Source organism: Ziziphus jujuba, chromosome 1 (assembly GCF_031755915.1).
Source record: "Ziziphus jujuba cultivar Dongzao chromosome 1, ASM3175591v1".
In the NCBI taxonomy this organism is placed as follows: Eukaryota; Viridiplantae; Streptophyta; class Magnoliopsida; order Rosales; family Rhamnaceae; genus Ziziphus; species Ziziphus jujuba.
In genome coordinates, this window is record NC_083379.1 from 9499690 (window position 1) to 9509942 (window position 10253).

The window sequence follows — 10253 nt, forward strand, 5'->3', positions numbered from 1 at the left end:
GCAAATAATATTTATTGTGACATCACACAATTAAAGGACTTCTTGGACATTATAATTTTCTTTACTCCTAATATTTTTGCCAAGATCCTGATTTTTTCTCCAAAACCGCTTGAGACTTGACAGAACAGGGGAAACCTTTCAGTTTGTAGCAATGACTAACCTCCATGTAGCGTAGCACAGGCATATCATTTTGCAAGTCCGTCCAGTTCACATCCAACCGAGCCAAGAACTTCAAGCATAGACCCTCGATGTTCCAAGCAATGTGATGATTGTCATCCTCAACCTCTGAGGTTAAGTTGATAAGATCTCCATTTTCAATGGAAAGGTACTGCAATCTAGTAAGCCGGGAAGGACAAACCCACAATGGTAGAGTTGAGTGATGGTAATTCCTAAGATACAGCTCCTGCAACGCTGGAGGAGGAACTAGCCAATCCATCTTCTTCAAGATCTCTGAGGTGTTCCTCTTACAATTGCCAGCATCAATACCTAGAACCTTGAGGTTTTCGACATGAGCTAGGACGTTCAGCTCGTTTTCTGAGGCTTCAGTATCATCACTTAAGTTGATTCGAAGTACTCTCATCTGTTTAAGTTCTCCAAGCTCAATAAGTTGGCAGCAGTTTCCTTTTGGCTTACTCATCACCACAAATCCAGAGAGTTCTTGAAGATTAGATAACCCTCCCAATCCCCTGGGTAGGTTATCAAGTGGACAAGACCTCAAGCCTAATAATATCAGCTTCCTCAAAGTTGTAATTGATGGATGTATCCTTTTCAGATCGGCACATTTGGTCAAAACCAACAGCTGAAGATTGCGGAGTTTTTTAATTGAACATGGCACTGATTCTAAGCCTCGAACTTTAGCAAGATTCAAATTTGCTAATCGTTTGAGGGAACTAATCCACTTAAACAGCTCTTCTGCATTGATCTCTTTCAGGTTGCTATTTCAGATATCCAACACTCTACGGGATGTCAGCAATCCAAAATTCCTTAAGTCAAGCTTCGCAATATTTGACACCAGTAACATTAATGGTCTGATCGTTGATCTGTTTCCTAGTGGCTTTCCTTGCATGGCATTGCTGAAACCTAACCACCGATATTCTTCTGTCAATTTTTGCCGGCCTTTTTCATCGAAGCTGCAAAACGCCTCCTCTTGAGCATTCATGCTGATCAATTCCCGCACCATGTCATGTATCTTGCAGTTGTAGATCCTCAAATCATAGCGCCGTTGTTGCACAGCTTCGACAAGACACCTTTTCACTAGTTGCAAGAGGTATTCGTAACCCATTTCAATTGCTGATTTTGAGCCTTTCCCCTGGATAAGACCCTCACCAACCCACCAATGGATTAGTTGTTCAGTTCTTACCTCGAAGTCTTCAGGGTAAATGGATAAAGACAATAGGCATTGCTTTAGATGGGATGGGAGTTCATCGTAACTCAGTTGAAGAGATGCCATAACTGATGTATTTCTTCCTTCAGTTGTTAAGTCATGAAAACTTTCCCAAATTTGAGTCCAATTAGCAAGGGATACAATCTTTGGTGCTAATAAAGCTCCTATTGTCTTGATTGCTAGCGGAAGCCCCCCACACTTCTTCATGATATCTTTGCCTATTTTCTCAAACTTGGGATTTGGACAGATTCCCTTATTAGAAGAAAATGCAAATTTGGAGAACAAAGACCAACTGTCCATGTCATTTAGAAAATCAGGCTTGTGGATTTGCGAGTTTTCATGTAACACCCCGTCCCAAAGTACAACGAAAATTTTCCAACTTTGACCGAGGTTGACCGTTGACCGTTGACTTTGATCGTTGACCGAAGGGGTCAAAAGTTGACTTTTTGACTCGGATGGAATTATATGTTGACTGAGGTACCGTTACGAAGTACACGTTATCACGAGTTCGTAGACTAGTAGCACGTTAAAAACGGAGCTACGGTTTGAAAGATATGAGTAAAACAAGTTGGGGTCTAAACTGTCCAAGGGTGCCCGAGTTGACTTTTTATTTATGGGGAAATGAGCTTTGACTCATGCATGGTTGCAAAGTACTAGTCGATATGAGTCCGTAGACTAGCGGCATGTCCGATTTGGACATGTGGTTTGAAAGTTATGGACCTGTAGAGTTTTTCAAACACCGTATTATTTTAATATTATTTTAAACGTGTAACGATGTGCCACGTGTGACTTAATAAACGTGACCATGTGTCACCATGGTGAGATGCCACATATCAACCATGTTTAATATCAAATTATTATTTTATTGTTATTTTATATAATAATATTATTTGTTAATATTATTTATTTAATTAATTTTATTTTATTTTATTTTCCTTTTTCGTTTTCTTTTTCTTTTTTTTTTCTTTTCCCCACGTGGGAAAAAAGGGCACGGGCCCTTCTTCTTCTTCTTCCTTCTACCTTCATTTTTCTTCCCACCGGCAGTCTCTCTCTCTCTCCCGTGTTTATCTTTTCCGGCCACCCATTGCTCACACGCGCCGGCCACCATCCAAGCCCACACACTGGCGAGCTCACCAGCCAAATTTGGCTGCCGGCCGGCCGGTGACGCGCCCAAATCAGGCCGGTGAAGTCGCGGCGGTGGGTTGAATTTTTTTAGGCGATTCTCGCCGTTTCCGGCCAGTCCAGTCCAAATTGTCACCCCTCTCCCCCTATTTTGGGTCCTCTGAGTCCAAATATGGCCTCCAATTTCCAAAATTCGAAGCGGTTTGCGAAATACGAGGAGATCAAAACCGGCCGAAGCTTTCCGACCAAATTCCGACCACCACCGGCGGAACTGGGGTCAATGGAGACCGGTAATGCCATCCTTGTTCCACAAGCTTCGATTCGGTATATTATTCGATAATTTTGCTTAACGTTTGTGTTTAACCCCCGGGTACCGGATATTATTTATCCGAATAAAATATTATTTTATTTGATTGTGTGTGAATTGTGTTTTAGGAGCACGGTAAATTGTGGAATTGATCTCATGGTGGATCTTGGATTATTTGCGTGCTCCAGGTGAGTGACCCACCTTCAAATTAATTTCGGGGATTAAATTTGTGAATATTTTGTGTGAATTGAATATTTGAAATTTATATTCTATGTGTCAAATATTTAGTGGATTTATATGTGGAAATTTTGATGCCCATATTTGAATAAATTAAATCATATTTTGATTTTTAACAAATTATGGAAATTTGGATTTTTATGGAAATTTGCTATATACAGGCATTGTGATTTTGATTTTAATTGATTTATTGTGCAAATTATTGGTGGATTTATTTTGATTAAAGAAATTATGCTTTATATAAATTTATGCCATGTGAAAATTATTTTATGATATTGAGAATTGTGGAGTTTAATTATATATGAAATTCTTGTGGTTTTAACATTATTTTGGGCATGATTTGATTTTCAAATATTTCAAGGAAAATATTCGTTTATGTTGGTGACTTCAATTTGTGTAAGTATCCCATGCAATATATTGTGATTTAAATTATTATATTTCAAAAATAATTATGCTATTGGAAGAATTTGAATATTTAAATTGGTGGATTTGGGAGTTGGTGGATTTGAAAATCATGGAATTTATGACGTTGATTATAAAGAAATTGTGGAGAATTTACGAGTTTAATTGGATGGAATAAACCCGGTATATTTATGGAAAATTTGAAATTTTGAGATGTATTGATTTATGATTTTTTAGATGCACCGTACACGTACTGGTGTTCTGTTTATATGTGATATGATTAGTGTGCACACGGATGTGATTAGCGCGCGGGTTGGTGTGAGTAGCGCGCAGGTGATTTTATGGGGTTGTCCTGTGTTTGCCATCGGATGAGGGTAGGCCGCCCCTCCATGGCCGGGACGCCTATTTGCAGCGGCGCGGTGGGATGCCACGCTACCGTATGTCGGTTTCTCTCTATAACCTCCTATCTGGCGGTACCTTGGGACGCTGGGTACTGTTGGCGCCACTGGTATATAGTGGGTGCATCAAGTGATTTTCAGAACTGGGATTTTAAAATAAATATTTTGAAATTATATTGGAATTGAGAATATAATTAATACTGTTCTGGTATTTATTTGAATGGGGATTTTAAATTGGTTTAATTTTTCCTTTACTTAATTATTCAATAAATTAATTTCTTTCAATTATAAATTTTGGATGCTTGACTTATTATATTTTATTTGATATTCATTTGAATGAATTGATGTCTTGGTTTTCGGGGATTACGAACAAAGGGTTTTGTGAAAAAGTTTTAAAAGGGGAACTTTTCCAACCGAAAGAATTGTAAGGGTTTTGAGAGAAATTATTATTTTCAATTAATTATTATTTATCTACTTTATTACGGTGGTATTATAATTGTATAGTAATTAGGGTCACTCACTGAGATGATTAGCATCTCATATTTTTAAATTCCGTTCCTCTAGGTACCAGGTTGTCGGTATTCATCCGGAGTGGACTTGTTCTTCATCGCTGACTTAGTTCGAGGAGTACCTTGTTCTTCTTTTATTGAAATTGTAATATTTCTTTCATCCATTTTGTATTCTATACTTAGTACTACTTCTTGAAGCTCTGTATACTGTCTCAGACATTTATGTATTAATTATGCACTGGATTATTGTTGTTCATTTGAAGTGCTGTAAATATGTAGAATCAATTTGTAGTATTGTGGGAGGAATAAGGGGATGTTTATAGAAGTGTGTTTTCAGTGAAGGTAATTTTTGGTTAGTCCTACCCTTAGGGGAGGTGCTGCTGGATTTTCCGTTGGAAGGTTCGGTGGTATTTCCCTAGGATCAGGGCTTGTCTAGGGTTCCGGGGAGGAATCTTGGATGGGTCCTGACATTTCAACCCCCATATCATTAGCAGCGTTTTCATTCCTTCTAGTAATTATGATGCAACTGCTTTTACCATCTCGTTTTGGAAAAATGGAGCACAAGGTTGTCCACCATTCCACATTCATTCCCCATACATCATCCATAACAATAAGGCAAGTCTTATCAGCAAGAACTTGTTGAAACTCTCCCAACAACTGGCTACTATCAAACCCAGATACCTTTTTCCCTAACCTTTCCAACATGCACTTTAGAACATGCTCCTCATTAAAAGCTCTTGAAACAGTAACCCAGATGATCTTATCAAACCGACTTAGTACCTCATTATCATGAAAGATTTTTGGGCAATGGTGGTTTTTCCCAAACCCCCCATCCCCACAATGGCAATTCGCAAAAGTGTTTCTTGGGTGTCAAGAATCCACCCTATGATCTTCTTCAAATCAGCTTCCAATCCAACTGTCTCATATGGGTAGGAATCCTAAGACATGAATCCTCAAGCATGGCTTGAATCTTCAATGTGGATGTTATGATGTGGTGCTCTTTGGAAACTACCCAAGCTCTTCTCAATCTGCTCAATTCTCGTATTGATTTCTTTCAATTTCTTGCCTGTCTTATACCAAAACAACGGATCAGAGAGGGATGAATGGAAGCAAGACCAATACTTCTTGTATTCATCTCTGACAATGCAATCAGTAAGAACGTTATTAGCATCATAAATCATCCCCTAAGCTTGATTATAGCTGCCTTGGCAACTTCATTCTTATTTTTGAGATTCTGAGTGTCAATCATGAAGGCTGTCATAAGATCAAGGCGTGACTTCATCTTATCAAACTCATCTTTGAAATTTAGTGTGAATTGGGCTTCGTTCTTTACAGCCGTAAATACTAGTTGCAAAAGGTTTTGGCGCATAGCATCTACCGGCTGAGACATGGTTGCTTCCTGCTTAATTAGTCTTTTACCTGTTACATATAATTAATTTCATAGTGCTGTTATCTTATTTGGTCCTCACTTTCATAATTAGAATTTAAAATATCAACATATAAACAAATAAATAAACAAAACTACAAATCATCACTCTATTCTGGGTTGGAAAAATTAATATTAAACTTAGATTAGAATATTTGAAATTAAAGCGTTCAAGATATGTTGAAGTAGTAAATTTATATTGAAATTTAAATAACTCTGGATTAGGTTGTATTTAAATTTAAATGTGTTATACAAGTCTATATAAAGACTTATATTTTTTGTATTGAAATGTGAAAAAAAAATGCAAAAAAAAAAAAGGTGTAAAAAAAAAGTTAAGAAATAAAAATATTTGTTTTGTTCTTGTAAATTCTGTTTCCTTCCTCCATATTGATATTTTTATTACCAAAAAAAAAAAGAAAAAAAAAAAGCCAACAATGGTATTAGAGTAGGTTACTAAACTAGACTTGGTGATTAAAAAACAAAAAAAAAAAAAAAGAATTCTCTGGTTGTAATATGTAGGTAAGAAAAAAAATTGAGAAATAAAAATATTTGTTGTGTTTCCTTCCTCTATGATATTTTTATTAAGAAAAAAGAAAAAACGAAAACCAACACTGGTATCAGAACAGGTTACTTGACTAGACATGGAGTATCAGAACAGGTTATTACACTAAGCAAATATTCTCTAGTTGTTACAATCTGTAGGTAAGAAAAAAAAAAAAACATTGCGGCTCTAGTAACTCTCTTCTAGTTCCTTAAAATTATCTACTTTATTTTTCATAGGTGAAAACTATCGGATTTGGAGTGTCAAAATGAAAACTTTATTTGTTGCTTTTGACTTATGGGAACTAGTTGAGAATGGCTATACAAATTATGATAACAAATTAAAGAAGGAAGTGAAGGGAGACCAAATGCAGCACAATTGAAAGAGTTGAAAGGAAATAAGAAAAAGGATGTTGACGCTTAATCTATTGTTCAACAAGCTTTGGATGACACAATATTTCCATGGATAATGGGTGCAAGTAAATCAAAAGAAGCTTCGGAATTACTTCAAAGTGAGTATGGAGGAACGAATCTGGTAAACACTATGAGATCGCAAATACTACGTCGTGACTTTGAAACTTTGTTGATGAAAATTAGATGTAACACCCCGTCCCGAACCATGTCGGAAATTTTTGCACGTTGACCGAGGTTGACTGTTGACCGTTGACCGAAGGGGTCAAAAGTTGACTTTTTGATCCGGTTGGAATTCTAGGTTGACTGAGGTACGGTTACGAAGTACACGTTGGCACGAGTTCGTAGACTGGTAGCACGTTGAAAACGGAGTTACGGTTTGAAAGTTATGGACCTGTAAAGTTTTTCAAATACCGTATTATTTTAATATTATTTTTACACGCATAACGATGTGCCACGTGTGACTCAATGAAGGTGGCCATGTGTCACCATGGTGAAATGCCACATGTCAACCATGTGTAAAATCAAATTATTTTTATTATTATTTTGAATAATAATATTATTATTTAATTATTTTTATATATTTAATTTTATTTCTTTTCTTTTTCTTTTTCCTTTTCTTTTTCTTTTTCTTTTTCCCCACGTGGGAAAACACCTCCCTTTTCTTTTCTTTTTCTTTTTTTTTCTTTTTTTTCCTTCTTCTTCCCCGAGCACCAAAACACACACGCAGACAGTTGTTTTTTTTCTCCCACCGGCCGTCCCTCTCTCTCACCGTATTTTTCAAATTCCGGCCACCCATACAGTACACACACCGGCCAGTGACGTGGGGAAGGAGGAGGCGAGCTCGGCCGCCAGTTTTCAAGGTGACCGGCCGCCGGACGCGCGCCGATCGGGCCGGAGAAGCCGCCGGCTAGCAAAAATTCTCTCTCCTCTTTTCTTGTGTTTTCCGGCCAGCCCAGTCCAAATTAAGCCTCCTCTCCCCCTATTTTGGGTCCTCTGAGTTCAAAAATGGCCTCCAATCTCAAAAATTCGAAGCGGTGTGCGAGATACGAGGGATTGAAAACCGGCCGAAACTTTCCGGCCAAATTCCGACCACCTCCGGCGGAATTGGGGTCGATGGAGACCGGATTTGTGATCCTCGTTCCACGAGCTTCGATTCGGTATATTATTCGACCATTTTGGTTAAAGTTTGTGTTTGACCCCCCGGGTACCGGGTATTATTTACCTGATTAAAATATTAATTTATTTGACTGTCTGTGAATTTTGTTCTAGGAGCACCGGTGAGTCGTAGAATTGATCCCGGGGTGGATCTTGGATTAATTGCGTGCTCCAGGTGAGTGACCCACCTTTAAAAATATTTTTGGGGTAATTAATTGTATTTATGTGGTATTAATTTTATATCTGTAAATTATGCTCATGTGGTGTATTTTAAATATAATCGGGAAAAATATTATTTTATATATATAATTATCCATTGGTGCTAAATGAAATGTTGGGGTCATTAGAAAATTCCCGATTATTATTTTATTGTGATTAAATGATATTTATTATACATGAGTAAGTATTTTTAGTATTTGAAAAACTTTACAGGTCCATAACTTTCAAACCACATGTCCAAATCGAACGTGCCGCTAGTCTACGGACTCGTATCGACGAGCACTTCACAACCATACATGAGTCAAAGCTCAACCTTGCATGAATAAAAAGTCAACTCCGGCACCCCTTGGACAGTTTGGACCTCAACTTGTTTTACTCAAAACTTTCAAACCGTAGCTCCGTTTTCAACGTGCTACCAGTCTACGAACTCGTGCCAACGTGTACTCCGTAACGGTACCTCAGTCAACCTAGAATTCCAACCGGATCAAAAAGTCAACTTTTGACCCCTTCGGTCAACGGTCAACGGTCAACCTCGGTCAACGTGCAAAAATTTCCGACATGGTTCGGGACGGGGTGTTACAACCTTCCCCCCTTACAAAAATTTCATCCTCGAAATTTCTTACGTCGCTGAAGTCGATCTTGGAAAAACCATAACATAAAACAAATAATAAAATATGCACACTTGTAATGGAGGTACGTACGATACCTTCTACATACTACGTAATCCATGATTCCAACTGTCGCCGACACTCTGCTACCAATACAAACCAGGGTGGTTGCCTATATTGGCCGTCCAATCCCCTGGACTCGTAGGCAACATGATTATGGGCTAGCTCTACATGGACCACAATGGTTCGCCGCCTCCGTATGGTGCAGTATAATATCAAACAATATACATACAAATACATGTACGAGCACAAACCAAAAATACTTGAATAAAACATCTTTAATTTCAAATACCACTTTGAAAAGCATTTAATTTTGATAAACGATCGGAAAAATATTTTGACACCCTCGAAGATTAGAGTTATTCAAACTCGGGCAACGAATTTGCTTTGAGACAAACGGAAAGAACGCTTTAAGACGGAAAAACGAGAGAATAGACACGGATGGGATGCACAACAATGCACAGTCCCTTAGGAATACTAGAACCTAGAGCTCTGATACCAACTGTCAGGACCCGTCCAGAATTCCTTCCCCGGAACCCTAGACAGCCCTGATCCCAGGGAAACCCTACCGAACCCTCCAACGGAAAATCCGGCAGAGCCTCCCCTAAGGGATTTACTTACCACAAATTACCTGCACTGAAAACACACTTCTAACAACATCCCCTTATTCCTCCCACAAACTACAAATTGTTTCCACAAATTGCAGCACTTCAAAAATAAAACAACAGCAGCAACCCAGTGCATTAAAAACAACTACACGTCCAATACAGTATACAGAGCATTATACAGATACATGCGGAATTTATAAAATGACAGATACGGAAACAATATAAGATAGAGAGGAAAAAGGGAAGAAAAACTTCTTGAACCTTCGGCAACGAACTGAGACGTCGGGCTCGCCCCGGACAATCAACGTCTCCAACCTGGACCTAGGGGAACGGAATTTAAGAGTGTGAGATGCTAATCATCTCAGTGAGTGACCCTATCTACTATACAATATAATACCACAGTAATACAGTAGATAGATAATAATTAATTGGAAAATAATAATTTCTCTCAAAACCCTTACAATTCTCTCAGTTGGAAAAGTTCCCCTTTTTAAAACCTTTTCGCAAAACCCAGTATGCATACCTCCCGAAAATCAAGGGATTAAATAATTTAACAAACAACAATTAAATAAATAAATACCCCAAATATATAATTAAACTGTAATAAATTATAATAAATAAATTTTAGAACACCTTTGGGGTTTTAAACTTTAATTGCAATTTATACCGACAATTACACCTGACGCACCACACCATATACCGGTGATGCCCTCCGATACCCAGCGTCCCGAGCACCGACTGGCGGGAGATTAAAGAGAGAAACCTGCAGTAGTCACTCCGGCGTCCCGACAGTACCGACTGCTAAAAACCATCACCCGGCCAAGGAGGGGGGCGGCTGTGCACAACAATAACCTTGCCTGCCCA

General features: G+C 38.3%; 1 pseudogene; it reads right to left on the reverse strand.

Moving 5' to 3' along the window:
- Positions 1–67: 67 nt before the first annotated feature.
- On the reverse strand, positions 68–5749 carry LOC132804170 (disease resistance RPP13-like protein 4; annotated as a pseudogene).
- Between the last annotated feature and the right edge of the window lie 4504 nt (positions 5750–10253).